Source organism: Cryptomeria japonica, chromosome 10 (assembly GCF_030272615.1).
Source record: "Cryptomeria japonica chromosome 10, Sugi_1.0, whole genome shotgun sequence".
Lineage (NCBI taxonomy): Eukaryota > Viridiplantae > Streptophyta > Pinopsida > Cupressales > Cupressaceae > Cryptomeria > Cryptomeria japonica.
The window spans coordinates 452,879,433-452,895,702 of NC_081414.1; positions in this window are offsets into that span (position 1 = coordinate 452,879,433).

The window sequence follows — 16,270 nt, forward strand, 5'->3', positions numbered from 1 at the left end:
CCTTAATAATTGGGGCAATAAGGTGAGTTATTACTTATCTTGGAACAGGGACCTGCTGGGGGAGAATTAGCAATGGAAATTAGTTCATAATTTGGCAATTTTTGATAGATGGAAAGAATTGATGGAGGGGATTTTTAAATCCAGAAGTTTTCTTTGGGTCAATAGGGATGGCAAGTTTATTTGGTGTGGTGCAAGGAATGGAATGTACTCAGTGAAGTTGGGCTATCAGTTTTTGGACTCATGTGAGATGCAAGAAAATTGGTCGGTTGATCTTTTTTGGAGGAAGGAGGTTCTACCCAAAGTTGGTGCTTTTGCTTCACTAGATTACAGAGGTCACATTCTCACAGGGGATCGAAGACAAAGATTGGATTTTTTTGGACCTTCGAAGTGTGTTTTATGTGGGGAAGCTGAAGAGACTTTGGATAATCTTCTAGTGAATTGCTCCTTCACTTCTTCTTGTTGGGATATGTTAAGGGGTGCCTTGGGGTGGCAATGCCCAATGCCACTCTCTTTGAAATAGGTTTTTGACAGTTGGTCGTGTAACTGGAGAAAACCACATTTTTCCTGCATTTGGAAGGTAAGTCCATCCCTTCTTATTTGGGAAGTCTAGAAGGAGAGGAATAGAGGTATTTTTGTTGATAAAACTGAATCTTTGGTGAGGCTTAAAATCAGAATAAACTATGCTATATCTGAAACTATGGGCATTGCTACCTCATACTATTTTAACCCAAGGATATCATTTACTATTGAAGATCACAAAGTGCAAAGCACCTGGTCGAAGATTCCTTTCAGGCCTATTAAGGGGCTTAGTTGGGTTCAAACCAACCAAGTTGAAGAGTCTGTTAAATGGGAAAGACCGTTGGAGGGTTGGTGGAAAGAGAATTTTGATGGGGCTTCTAAAGGTAACCTGGGACCTTAGGAGGCAAGTTTTATATTGCAGAATTGAAAGGGGGATACTTTGGCCATTGGTGCCCAGAGATTGATGAATGGTTCAAATAATTTGGCTGAAAGATGCTAGGTGCTAGGAAAGTGCACGTAGAAGGTGACTCTAATTATCATCCTAGCTTTAATTAAGAAAGGAATTGATGCATGACACTTACAAGGTTGGAACCATAACTTCCTTGAAGAGTTGAAGTATTTTGAGGAGGTTCAATTAAGCCATGTTAAATGCACTGGTAATGTCGAGGCAGACATTTTATCCAAGTGGGCTCTCACATTTGCTGAAGTGGGTGAATTTAGATGGGAGGAGTTTTGCACTATCTTTTTTGAGGCGGAAGTGGGTGTTCATATTAATGGCATCAAAAATGAAGTGTATGATGTCAGAAGTATGTGAGTGAAAGGTGATGCTCGAGTTTAGTGAGGCGTCTTGTTAATGATGCCTTTAATGAAGCATGAGATGACATTTATTTCAATCCCTTCTCATCCGAAGTGTTATTAAGAAGGCATTAAACTTGAAACAGAGCTCTGAGAAGGTCTCAAATTTTATCCTGTACAGTGGGGTTATGGTTTTGAAGCACACATGGAGGCCAACTTATCCCCGCGAAGTAGGAGACAAATATTTGCTTTCTTTGGTGAAATTAATATAGGCCAGCTTCAAAAGATGTTCAAATTTCCTGATGAACTACTAGCCCAAAGTGTGGCTTTTGTGGTTGGGGGGGCTTTTAGCCAACTCAAATTTTGATTTAAAACCAGAATGGATGTCTATGCTCTCATTATGGCTTGGGGTCTGGAGTTGGGCAAAGACACGCCCATGATGAAGAAGGTAATGCAGGCAATTATCCACGAAGATTATCTGATAGGATTAGATTCTTTTCTAGAATGTGTGGAGCTGGGTGTGGGGTTTTATGCTCGTGAAGGTGTGGAGGATGGAGTACATGGCGGCAATGCAGGTTTATTCCCATTCCTTTGGTGGGAAAAAGGAATGTGCAGGTTCCACCGCACCCAAGAGGCCAGAAGGGGTTGGGACGCCTTGAAAATGTACGTTGAAATCAAAGAATTGGAGGATGTTATAGCATAGGCAAAGGCAAAGGCTGAGTGGGAGCAGAGATGGGTGTTGCATCCTAGGCCAACGAGGTCGTTGGAGAATAGAGGAGACAGGGTGGAGAGAACCTACTACCACAGGAAATTCTAGTGAGTTGCCGCTTTTTGTCTTTAGGGGGTGGCGTGTCCTATTTTGTATGGTGTCCTTTTAGCCAGGGTTTAGTAATTTTGGATGTATTTGGGCAGGTTGGTGGTTGACTGGCTAAAGCATTTTTGGTAGGATTGTTTTTAGTTAGCGGTGCAGCCTTTTTTGGCCTCTGATTTTGTTTTAATCATACTATGTGAACTTCATTTTTGGATATCAATAAAACATAAATTATTATCGAGCAAAAAAAAAGTTATTTTCTTTTATTTATTATTTATTTTTAATTACACACTTTGACATATAAATTTTAAATATCTTATCTTAGAAATATTATATTAAATATTAAAATTTTCACATAAAAATGATTGTTAAATTTAAAATAAAAGACAAGATTTTTTGTCAAAATATTTATGTCATTATACTTCAACACTTAATGTTTTTAATAGTTAAAAAATTATGATAATAATAAAGTGTTTAGTTGATGGTATTATATATATTTTATTTGTTCCTTGATTAAAAAATTATGTTTTTTTTTTTAATATTAAATATTATCTTAAATTTTAAAAATATATTTAATATTTTTTGAATTTTTTTATGTTAAATATATAGGGAAAACATAACAAAAGGATAATCAATAGTTGTTCACGACAATTTGATACAAAACTGTGACAAAAAAACCATATACCTGCCGGAGTCTAAAGATAGCCACCGATCCTAAATAGAGTCTATAACATAAGAAAAATAATCACTACAGACAATCCTATGCATCAAAAGGATCACTGGTCAATCCATGTAGTCCAGCCTAGGGGCCATCCATCCATATCACTTGTTTAGTGTCTCTGACCAGGACAACCCCATGTGTTGCCAACTGGGCCATGTACTCTCTTTCCATCTTTTTGCCTTCATTTATCTCGCTCATGAAAGTTGTTAGCATGTTTACAAAGGGGGCTCTTTCCCGGGTGGGTTTGCTCTAAGTGTATCATGGGATATTTTTGAAGTGAACACCCTTGTATGCCCATCTTCTAGGAACCTTTCAAATTTCTTATTTGCTAATCTCATCACAATTGTAACTTGCGTTTTCACATAGTAAAGTGTGAGTCGTCTAAAAGAAAGAGTAAGTACCCTTACATTACCCTGATATTTATCCCCATTTCTAATTTTTCATATAAACCACAATATTTCACAAAATAAAAGAAGCCAAAACATCTTGCTATCCTTTTTTAATCTAGGTACAGAGCTAGTAACAATATCCATAATATTCACATTACCATGAATGCTCATTCCAAACAATAATCAAATTTCCTTGGCAATCATACATTCAAAAATAGATGATTAGCATTTTCAATCACTTTACACACAGTAAAAAATACCTCATCCTACTTCTCATTCTTGAGGTAGCTTGTTAAGAGTAAACAACCATTTGAAACATTTCTTTTTTGGTGGAATTAGGCTACTCTATAGTCTATCAAGAGTAGATCATCATTGTTGGTTAGAAAAAACATAGTGTCAAGTGGAATTCGTATGAATTATAATGTCATTACTAGAAGACAAAGCATTATAAATATTCTTAGCTTTAGTATTCACAAAGGGAGTTCCATCCATCTAGGTGAAGGAAATAAATCTATCATTATTTACAAAGCACTGCTTAGGGAGATGCAATAAATTACAGGCGTTCCTAATCAAAGAGTATGTCCTTCAATGGTAGGTCGAGATACTATAATTCTAAGAAATATCAATCCAATAATAAAATGCTCATTAACAATAATATCATTAAAACAACAAATACCTTTGTCAGCCTAGTTTTTAGCTGAGCAACCTTGACTGAGAGCAAGAGGTTTACCCTTGTGGAATAGATTCCACCATATAGATCTTTCACCACAAATATAATCACTACTTTTAATCCTATAATTGGAAACCCAAGCCCAGACCACTTCCTAGGCCTTCCATATGGTTTTAAATATAACGGAACCTAAGGAGAAGGCAAGGAAGGTCCCAATTACTAGGTCACAAAAGGGGATATATTTTCAGGCTTTAGCTTTCTTTGGGACTACCTGCTTGATATAATTCCTAATTAGGACTTTCTAGGGTTCATTTCTAGCTAGAGCATGGAAAATCCATTTCACGAAAAGAGAAACACCCGAAGTCTAAGGTCCTTTAGGCCTCTAGAGGCCTCTCAGGCTCTTGTCCATAAAACACCAATCCTACTTAACTGAGTGCCTCTTTCTACTACCTCTCCCATTTGACCACATGAATTGCCTAATACTTTTCTGATTGTCATTGATTTGGTAGTTGCTAAACATCCTGATCGAAGCATAGTATAGTCTATACAATGATAAGATCTTTTGGAAAACCTGCACTCTCGCTACAAGAGAGAGATATTGTATGTTGCATGTACTTAGTTTAGAATCCGACTTTCCTTTAATCCACAACCACATATCCTTCAAGCTTGGGGAGATAGAGAAAGGAATCCCTGGGTACTTGACGTGCTTAGATGGACTACCCCATTGATACCCAACTTTACAGAGCCAGCTAGGAGGGTCATTCTTCCACCCTAGTAAAGTAGATCTTGGCCGCAGAGGCTTCACCAAAAATTTGGAGTTTGAACATTAGAGACTCCATGTTATCTTCTTCGAGTTCTAAGAAAAGAGTCATGTCATCCACAAACTAAATGTTTAGGAGGTTAGCTTTGTTAGGGAGGTTAATACCTTTAATCTTTGATGATAGAGTATCATCCCTGAGCAAGTAGAAGATAGCATCAGAGACAATGATGAATAGTGTTGGTGTCAGGACACACCCATGTCTAATGGATCTCCCAAGTTTGAATGACTCAGTGAGAGATCCATTGATGTCAAATTATGTAGACATGTCCTTAAGAAGAACTTGAACCATGTGATAGAATTCCTTGGGGAAGCCAAAGACTTCAAGCATCATAATAAGAAACATCCACTCTACATGATCATATGCTTTCTCAAAATCAAGGAGGAACATAACCACATTTTGATTAGTAAAATTAGCCCAGTGCATGTTCTCCCAACTTGTGATGAGGTTCTCAAGGATTTATATACCCTTAATAAACCCAGTCTGTGTAGAGCAAATGAATCTTGAAAGAATGTCCACATGTTTGAGAGCCATCTACAATACCCTAAAAATGGTCATCCAAAACCACGAGCCCCTAATCTTCACTAATGTGCTTAAATTCAAGAAAATTCATCAAGGTCCTAAATTAAATAATCAATTTAAATCAATCATGAGAGCCTAATTAATTAATTCTTAAGGTATAAAAATGCAACATGGCAATTACAATTAATTAAATTCTCATTTAATTAATTGATCAAATTCAAAATTCAAAATAGAAAATATTTTTAAAATCAAATATCTCATTTATTTAATTAAATATTTTTTTAACATTTAATAAATAAATAAAAATTGCCATAAACCTTCAAAAAAGGAAACAAATCAACAAAGAGGATTCTCATTTAATTAATTGATCAAATTCAAAATTCAAAATAGAAAATATTTTTAAAATCAAATATCTCATTTATTTAATTAAATATTTTTTTAATATTTAATAAATAAATAAAAATTTCCATAAATATTCAAAAAAGGAAACAAATCAAGAAAGAGGATTTAATTTGATAAATAAATAAAAATTGCCATAAATCAAGAAACAAATCAAGAAAGAGGATTTAATTTGAAAAATAAATAAAAATTGCCACAAATCTTCAAAAAAGGAAACAAATCAAGAAAGAGGAATTAATTTGAAAAATTAATTGGAAATTATGAGCACAAAAATTCAAAAAAGGAAACAAATCAACTCAACTGAAGAAAAATGGAAAGAATCTGATTTGCTAATTTGAACTCAATCTTATCTCTCCAAAATGGAATTAAATTGTCCAATCAAATCATTTCACCTGGATTGTGCTTCCTTCGAATCGATCTTGACCATTCATTAAAGATCAACCCTGATCTTTGGTCTCCCTCTTGATTTTCCTATAAATTCAGGCTCTCATTCTTCAATCAGGATCAGAGAATTTTACATCGTTATTATGCTAATATTGTGTTGCAGGTTATCGAGGAAATTTTGAAGAAGCTTTGCATAGTTAATTCATCAATCAACTTAGTTTTCATTTAGCTTTCATTTAATCTTAGAATCATTTATATTTCTAGTTCATTAGCTTAGATTCATTTCTCTTATCTAGATTCAATTTCTTGCATATAATCTAGCTTAGCTTCATTTAGAGTTGTGATCATTTAGCTTGATAATCTCATTTCGTTTAATCAATTAATCTTGCATTCACCTAGTTGCATGCATTTAAAAATCCTTCATTTGAGTATAGTCTAGTCAATGGATAGCTTAGCAATATGAAAGAAATCCACACTCACACTTTCTAGGAGGCAATAAGCTAACTTGCAATGGATTTCATTTTGTTGTTTTTGATTAACTAACCCATGCAAATAATGGTTTATTGAAGTGTTTGTGCCTTTGCAGGTTCCCCAAATTTCACACACACATTTTTGGCGCCCACCGTGGGGCTCAAACCCACGACTAAAAGATTTCTAATGTTTCTTGAATAAATTTAATGTTTGGTTTTTATAACTAATAAACATGTGTTAAATTTGCAAATAAAATCATTCTTTTTGCTTGTTCTTCTGTGACAGTAAAAAATAGTGTCTGTTCGGAGGGCATAAATTTTTATTGAACCGTTGGATCTAAACCAATTTTTGATATGTTGTGTCAAACCAAGTTTTCTACATTTTAAAAGATGCGATTTTACTAATTGTGTTTGGTTTGAAAGTTATGAATGATAGAGTGCAGTACTATCATTTTACTTATTCTTCTATGACAGTCAAAAATGGTCTCTGTCCAGAGGGAATAAATTTTTATTGAACCGTTGGCTCTAAACAAATTTTTGATATGTTGTTTCAAACCAAGTTTTCCACATTTTCACTGAAGAGATTTACCTAATTGTATCTTGTTGGAAAGTTATAAATGACAGAGTGCAATACTATCAAAACCGTCATAACTAGGATAGTCATAAAGAATGGAAATTCTTGTTAGATTAGTTTAATTTACGGTTTGCATGCTAGAATTTTCTTTTGATAATTTTTTTTTATGTTATTTTGGAAACTAATTTTCGGCTTTTAATGTTTGCAGGCTTGCTTGACAAAGATTTCAATCATTAAACATACGCTTGCCAAAGATTATAAACTTAAACTACTAATATCTTTGTTTTGCAGGTTGCCTCAGGAGATACAAACAAACATTATGTCTTTTTAATCTTTTTAGGAACACTTCAATTTCTATAAGGGAAAAAACTTTTTTTTACGTGTTTTTGGGAAAAATCTAGAGTAGGAGAGTATGCTCTTGTCCATTAGGACAATCAAAAATCCAGACCTTGATGTTTTTTCTATTAGAGTTTGAGATCTGTTGATACCTTTAGAGGGCCTACCTCTTGAGAAACCCCTAAGGCTTGGTGAGAGGGAACGACCCAAGTGAGTCTGGCCAAAGCCAAGAATCCAACTCACTATAATTAAATGCTTTTGGGGTGAAAGTCCCAAGAGACGGAATAATCGGCAGCATTGCTTCATTTATGAGGAGTGTCTCATGTTGAGCATCTTGTAGGGCCCTGTGGTCTAAATCACGCTTGCATGACTACATGGTTTCAACATCCTGTTGGGTTTTGTATCTAAATCATGCTTGCATGATAGTTAGGTGGTCCTTGCGAATGGAACCCTTACTACAAACTTTAGGTTAAAAGCTACCCAACTCACCTCTGAAAGGAGGATAATCTTTCTGCAAGGGGGATCGCTAGTTTTCCCCCCAATATTACTTGCAATATTTTGCCCCCATTAGCATTTGGAGTCGGGTAATATGGCATTGAGAATCCATTGCGTGAGACTCAGCGACCGTATCTGATTAGCTATTGGGTGTGTACCTAGGTTGCGGGCAAAGGTTTTACTTCTCAACCAATTTCCACAGGGTTAGCATGTTGTGCTTGTTATCATTTTACACCTACTCTTTGTTGTCCTTTTCATCCCTCAAAACAATTGAAACAAAACCTCAAGACAATCAGAATTGTCAAATTGAAACTAAAAACCAAGTCATTGATCAAAACTCTATCAAAACTCGTCCTATGTCCATTCCTGAGTCGTACGAGTCATCATCATCCTTCATAGTTTATCATCTGAGAAGTACTAAACTGTCGTCTAAGCATAGGAAGCAACTCGTAAGAGTATCTGTATTTGTCATCTGGAAACCCCTGGATTATCGTCCGAACATTGAAAGTTTGTCGTACGAATCACTGCTTAGAAGTCTATCAAAGTTTCTAAAACAAGGCTTCTGACAATCTTGTTTGATCAGTCTTGAAACGCAAATAGCAAGCTTATTCCTAGTTTTCTAAACCTAAGCATAAAGACACCTTGGTAGTGTACCTTTTGCAACTGTGTTGCATGATTTTGCCGGTTACCTCTTAGCTATCTCAATCAACCTAATCCAATCAACCAATCTGTTGTCCAAACTTCACTCTCGAGTATCACTTAGCCTTGACTCAAAATCAAAGTCAGTGTATCTCACCCACATAAATTTGAACATCAACCTCTGGCCTCAACAAACAACTAGCTTTGATCTCACCTTGACATCTATAACACCTCTCGCTATCAATTATAAATGGCTACCTTGGCTAAAATGATTCAAGATATCAAGAAAGAAATATATGACATGAAAATCCAACAAAATAAATCAATGACTCCATTTGAAAAACAAATGCATGATATCAAGAGTGAGAAACTTCAAGGAATGCTAAAATGATTATATGATTTGACAATAAAAAACCAGCAAACAATTGGCAATCAAAAGCCAAATCTCAAACAATCTCACAAGACACCTTCACCAATACATAAAGAAATTTCCTCCAAATATCCTCTAGATAGATAGTTTATACCTTTGGGGCAATCTATTGAGTCAACTTTGAAAGAGCTTCTTGAGCATAATCTTATCATATTGCCTAAAAAGACCACATGAGGATGTGAATTTTCGAGTAAGTATTGTGCATATCATAGACAAAATGAACATAAGACTTCAAATTGCATGGAATTAAAATATAATATTCGAGATCTCATTGATAATGGTTTCATTGAAATTGAAGATCCTAATGACTCACCTAAAGAAAAATAAGTAACTACTTCTAAGCATGATCAAAATCATGAACCTATGTCTAGCAAGGCTCCATATGTGGCCTCCATCCCTTCCATGATGTCTTCATCACCTAAAACTTCTCAACAACAATCCATACCATCTCCTTCAAACAATGAAACTTCTCATGTTTACCTTCAAGGGCTATCTCCTATGGAAATCCAAGTTAATCCCAATATTAATACAAGTTCCTCTAAACATTTAAAAATCCCAGATCCTATGCCATCATTCACTCCAAATCCAAATGTACCCACTCCAGATAGTCCCACTCAAAATGCTTCCCCATCATGCCAAAATATGGAGACCTTCCAAGAATCCCCTATGCCTATGAAAAATCCTATCCCTTCCTTAGAAATTTTTCCATGTCAAGAGGATAATTTGAAGAATGAAGAAACAAGTCCTATCATAAATCAAGATCAAGACAACAAAACTCTCTAATCCCATCCAATGGTTGAAAAAGATCCTACCTCCCTAGAATCCCATGATGATCCCCTTATACCTTTCCACTTCTTCCAAGATGACCCCCTTCCATCTCAAGAGAAAAGCATCCTTCCAAATCCCATTCCTAATCCTCTTCCTAAGCAAGATCATGATGCCTCTTCGACCTTTTTAAATGGTCCTATTCAAAATGAAGTGTCAAACACCCTTCCTACTCTATCCAATGGTCCTCTTCCATGTCAAGATCAAAGTATCCCTTTATTCCCTTGTCATAATTCTCCATGTTTTCCTCAAGGATCCATGATGCTTACAAATCCCTCTCATGATCCTATCATTCCCTATATTCCACTTCCACCTCATAATGGACTCGTGCCTTCTTTCCAAAGCAAAGTTTATCCTACAAGTCAAAATATTTATAAAGGCAAAGAAGTATGTGAGATTTTGCCAAGATCAAGGGTACAATGAAAAGCATAAAGAGAGACAAAAGTATGACAAGAAAAAACTGTATTCTCATCAATATACAAATGATCAACTAGATTAACCAATACAATGAATATGAGCCTGCTTATATAGGCAAGGCCATATGGATATACGAGCACACAATCATGACATGTGGCTCAATGAGAAACAAGGGTAGGTAAGAAATACTAGGGGTAGGTATGAGAAATAATATAATATTCCACAAGAGGTGGATGACCCATCGAATGTGGAGTGTAACAATAAAATAAGACCACAAAACATGGAATTTATCCTACAAGCTATATCCCTATGTGCACACTTCCCTAAGTGTCTCATATCCAAACTACGAAGAGATGCATTATCCTAAGTTAACTTAAGTAAAGTGTAATAGTATCTATGATGAATATTTATTTACACCAACAAGGTAGATCTCCACAATAAAGAACCCCTCCATATTAAAGAAAATGTTAAAGGTCATGGCCTTAGGGACATTTCTCAAGATGTTGGTATCTCTCATAAATCTTGCATTTCTCCTGTTAAATCCAAATAAATGCCTTCTCCTTCACCCTTTCCATCCATTCTAGGTCCCTATATCCCTCTGTCCCTTATGTGGGATCAATAAAGGTACACATCTTCGAGTACCTTCAATCCATATATAAAACCTCCATATCATTCCTATATATCCACACATCTCCCTCCAAGCAATTTGGATTTCAAGCATAAAAATCATAAATCAAGCAATCCACATGTATTCAAGGATCAACATGTCCCATCTAATTGACATGTCAAAATAAAGCACAATATGATCCAAAAAGAAAAAGAAAAATACAAAACGCCACAAAGGCCCACAAAGAAAAATAAAGAAAAATCAAAAGTTATATGGGTTCCTAAGGCACTTGTAGAAGCAATGCGTTCCAAGGAACTACAAAAGCATGAAAAATAAAAAAACCATGTGGATCCCTAAGCGGCTACTTGAAGCACAAAATTCTAAAGAAAAATCAAAATTGGCATCCAAAATTGTTGTTCCTCCATCCAAACCTTCTGAGTCTATTCCTCCATCACTTCCTTCATCCATTTTGGGTTCTTATGCCCCAAAATCTGTAACCTTTCCTCCATCCAAATCTCAAAATATGAGATTCACTTCTCTTCCATATGTCCACCATCCCTCAAGGTGTGTTCCAATGTTGATCTTTCCAAAATTTCCATCTAGCCATACACAATTCTTCCAACATCCGATCCATTATCCAACACCTCTTTTTCACCCTTTCATCCCCCTTATCCAATCCTTTGCATAAGACTTTACCCTAGTTTCATTTCATCATCCTACCAACATCTTTGAGCATACCTTCATAGTCATGGTCTACTACAAAACATATTCCAAGGGTAGCGATCCAAAGAAGAGAGATACTAGAGTCCTTCTTCCATCTCCTATCATGCCTCCATTATCTTCCAAAAAAAAAAAGTAAAGAGATAATTTCGTCCATGAGTGAAAACCACTTCTTGTGGCGCCTTGGGAAAGTACCACAATGAAAACCTGGCAAATAGGCGTCATGTGTAATCCATTATCCTTTAGCTCTTTACGTTGGGGGGCAGGTTTTCTCCTTCATATCCTATTGCCCTTCATTATCCTATCATACCCCTGTTATACCCCTTCCTTGTTCTATCGTCCCTCATGTACATATCCCTTTTTTACCTTTGATCTTGACAAGGTTAAGGATCTTTGTAGGCTTCATGTGTCCTATCTATTACACTTGATCCAAACCCTTTAGCTCCTATCCATTGCTCGCTTACATCCTTCATTATCACCTTTGATCTTTCTTATCTTATTTATCCCCTATCTAGATCTATTCCTTGATCTTGATCAACACTATGGACAAAATGCAAAAACATCTTTTCCACAAACCTCTTGACATGGCCACTTCTTTGGACCATATGGCTTCGTTACGCTATATCCTTGCTTCGCTGCGCTATATCCTTGCTTTACATCGCTAAAATTATTGCTTTACATTGCTATATCTGGTCCCCGTGCTTGGATTAACATTGTGAGATAGTCCTTGAAAGTGTCCACCATCATTCACTTATCCATTCATGTACTCAAAATCCCTTTTCCCTTTCTAGACACTAGGGACAAACATCAAAAAACTCTAAAAATCATAAAAAGTCTTGAAATAATCCCTAAAAATAAAAATAAAAAACAAAAATAAAAAAAAGCTTCAAAATCAAAGCGTGAAAGCATGGATTGTCTATCAAATCAAACCAACAATAGAAAAACTATCAAAGTCTACAATCAAATTGATCACATGTCTAATCAACATCAACATCAACATCAACATGTCTTATACAAGGATGTGTACACTCAAAACTAGACAGATCGGTCTTATACGGGGTACTCACTCTTTGAAACCAAACACTCTTATCAATTATCAAACAATCAAAAGAATGACATAGATCAGTGTGAGTGCTAGATTTTGTCCTAGTTAGTCTTATCTTTATCAACTAATGTCAAAATGTGTTTCATCTTTAAAAATCACTTAATGTTTTCCGCTTTCCTGCTTTTCCTCTTTTTCTTTTTTTTTTTCTTGTGCACAATGTTTAGTCACTTTCATGACCCCTCTTTGTTCTCCTTAGAACCCTCATGTCTTGCAATCAATCAACATTACAGTCCTAGGGTGCTTCAATCTTAAATCCCTTAGCAGCTCAACCAAGCCATCCTTGTGTTAGTCAAGTCTGGATCATTCACTCCATGTCAGTCATCTATCTCCTACCTTATACAGAGTTTTGATCACTGGCACCCTATCAAACATGCAAAACAAGAACAACTGAAAACAACAACTCAAACCGCTTGAGCTATGCTGACATTTTCTTTGTATGTTGTCTTTTATATTGGCTTTCGCTCATTATTCCCTCTAAGTAACTCAAGGAAGTCTATCTTAACTAAGAGGTACAAGGATTGGGGGGCATAATACCTTTCTTTGTTTTCTGCTTGTGGATGTGATTCCGATGATCTGAAAACGTCCTATAAACTGGGTGTCTGTGATAAGAGCCTTCGCATTATGGTGAAATGGCCTCACATATGTCAACTCCATTTATATACACGCTTCAGTGAGGTTGTAACTATTTCCTTGTCTATTTTAAGTGTCTGTTGTGTTTGCATGCAAGAAGCATTCAGGTCATCTTGGCCTCCGTTTGCCTTGGTGCTTATGTTTGACTACTATATCAAAGAAGATAGGACATTTAGGTCATCCTGGCTCTTCGTGCCTTGATGCTTATGTCTATTTCTTACATTTAACACTCAATGATGATAAGAAAGTGAATCAATATCCAGTGACTAGGTCCTAGTTGCATCTTCTGCATTCATGTTAAGTTTTGTGCATTGCATGGTGAATCTAGCATACTAACGATTATTTTGGTCTTCTTCACCTGGAGCTTGAATTTAAATCAACCTTCTCTTCACAACCTTATATAGTCAAAACCCTAATTTTCAACTTGCTCTAATTGGCATGAAAATGCACCCTTTGTTAATTTGACCGTCCTGATTCCATTTTCAGGATTGAAATTGAAATCCGAGATCATCTTCCTAGTCAATTTCGCACAACTGTAACCACTTAGCGCTTTCATCAAATGCTCATTCTTTTCTTCAATTTGCACTCAATTTCTCATCAATCAATGCTAAATCTTCAAATGGCCCTCTGGATCATTCTTTGCACTCAAATAATTAATTGCTTAATCTTTATATCAAATTGCTTGAAATCATGTGCAACTTGCCGATCTTTCGATTTCGCTCTCGACGGGGCATACTCATGACATCATCATCATCAGTGATCACATCCTCAAAGTCAATAATTTCTTTCAAAATCTTCATTACAACTCGAGTAGCTAATCTTTACGTAACATCAAACAAGACCTTATTGCTAGGGGCATCTTAGCTTAATCACTTCATATCAAGTTGAGATTTCTTGATCATCTGAATCAAATCAATCTCTAGTTGCATATTAGTTTTGTCACATCAAATCAAGCTGATTATTCATTTAAACTCAATCAAGGGTTTAAAGAGTATCTTTGATTGCACGCTCAATCTAAGCAAGTGTTCCGTTTCATCGCATCAAATCAAGCTGGATAGTTTATCTTTGCTCATCGTGTCTTGATCCATCAAGTTCAAGATCAGATTTATCTTCACTCACTGTGTCTAGTTCAATCAAGTTCTAGATTAGTAAGATCCACTTCTTGATCCATCAAGTTCAAGTTCGGTATCTTTTCTCTTCATCGGTCCTAGTTCAATCAAGTTTGGGATCGGTATCGCTTTTAATCAGTCTATTCAGTTTCATCGCTTCAAAACAAACTGAATACCTCGCTCTTCATCTAGTTTGTGATCAATCAAGTTCAGAACTGGTATCTCCTAGACATCAATTGTTCTTTGAATCAATGTGTTGCTTGCACATCAATTCAAAGAGGGGCAAATGTAATACCCTAAAAATGCTCATCCAAAACCATGGGCCCCTAATCTCGACTAATGTGCTTAAATTCAATAAAATTCATCAAGGTCCTGAATCAAATAATCAATTTAAATCAATCATGAGAGACTGATTAATTAATTCCTAAGGTATAAAAATGCAACATGGCAATTACAATTAATTAAATTCTCATTTAATTAATTGATCAAATTCAAAATTCAAAATAGAAAATCTTTTTAAAATCAAATATCTCATTTATTTAATTAAATATCGTTTGCATATTTAATAAATAAATAAAAATTGCCATAAATCTTCAAAAAGGAAACAAATCAAGAAAGAGGATTTAATTTGAAAAATAAATAAAAATTGCCACAAATCTTCAAAAAAGGAAACGAATCAAGAAAGAGGAATTAATTTGAAAAATTAATTGGAAATTATGAGCACAAAAATTCAAAAAAGGAAACAAATCAAGTGAACTCAATAAAAATGGAAAGAATCTGAGTTGCTAATTTGAACTCAATCTTATCTCTCCAAAATAAAATAAAATTTTCCAATCAAATCATTTCACCTGGATTGTGCTTCCTTCGAATCGATCTTGACCATTCATTAAAGATCAATCCTGATCTTTGGTCTCCCTCTTGATTTTCCTATAAATTCAGGCTCTCATTCTTCAATCAGGATCAAAGAATTTTACATCGTTATTATGCTAATATTGTGTTGCAGGTTATCAAGGAAATTTTGAAGAAGCTTTGCATAGTTAATTCATCAATAAACTTGGTTTTCATTTAATCTTAGAATCATTTAGATTTCTAGTTCATTAGCTTAGATTCATTTCTCTTATATAGATTCAATTTCTTGCATACAATCTAGCTTAGCTTCATTTAGAGTTGTGATCATTTAGCTTGATAATCTCATTTCGCTTAATCAATTAATCTTGCATTCACCTAGTTGCATGCATTTAAAAATCCTTTGTTTGAGTGTAGTCTAGTCACTGGATAGCTTAGCAATCTAAGAGAAATACACACTCACACTTTCTAGGAGGCAATAAGCCAACTTGCAATGGATTTCATTTTGTTGTTTTTGATTAACTAACCCATGCAAATAATGGTTTATTGAAGTGTTTGTGCCTTTGCAGGCTCCCCAAATTTCACACACACACCATCAGCTTAGCTAACTCTTATAGGAGACATTAAGTAAGGTGACCGGTCTTCAATTTTTAATCAAATATTTGTTACCTTCTTTAGGGAGAAATTATATGATACCTTTATTAATCATAGAACTGTTGGCATATGATGAACCAATATGATGATAATGTATGTTGTCATTGATGTCAATAAGTGCAGGTGAACCGGTATGAAGATTGGAAGAAGTTGGTTATTGATGTTCAAGTAGGAGAACCGATATGAAGGGATGAAGTGGAAAGGTGTCAGGGTTTCACTAAGTGTGACTACCGGTTGGTAGTCTCAGCTCTAGAGTTTCTATTTTGGCAATCTAGCTTGTGTGATGCAACCGGTGACATTCTGTGATGAGTTAGCTAAGAGATAAGGATGAGATCGAGATGCGATGTCAGTTTTGTGCACGTGAAGGATTTCCTTAAGGATCTTG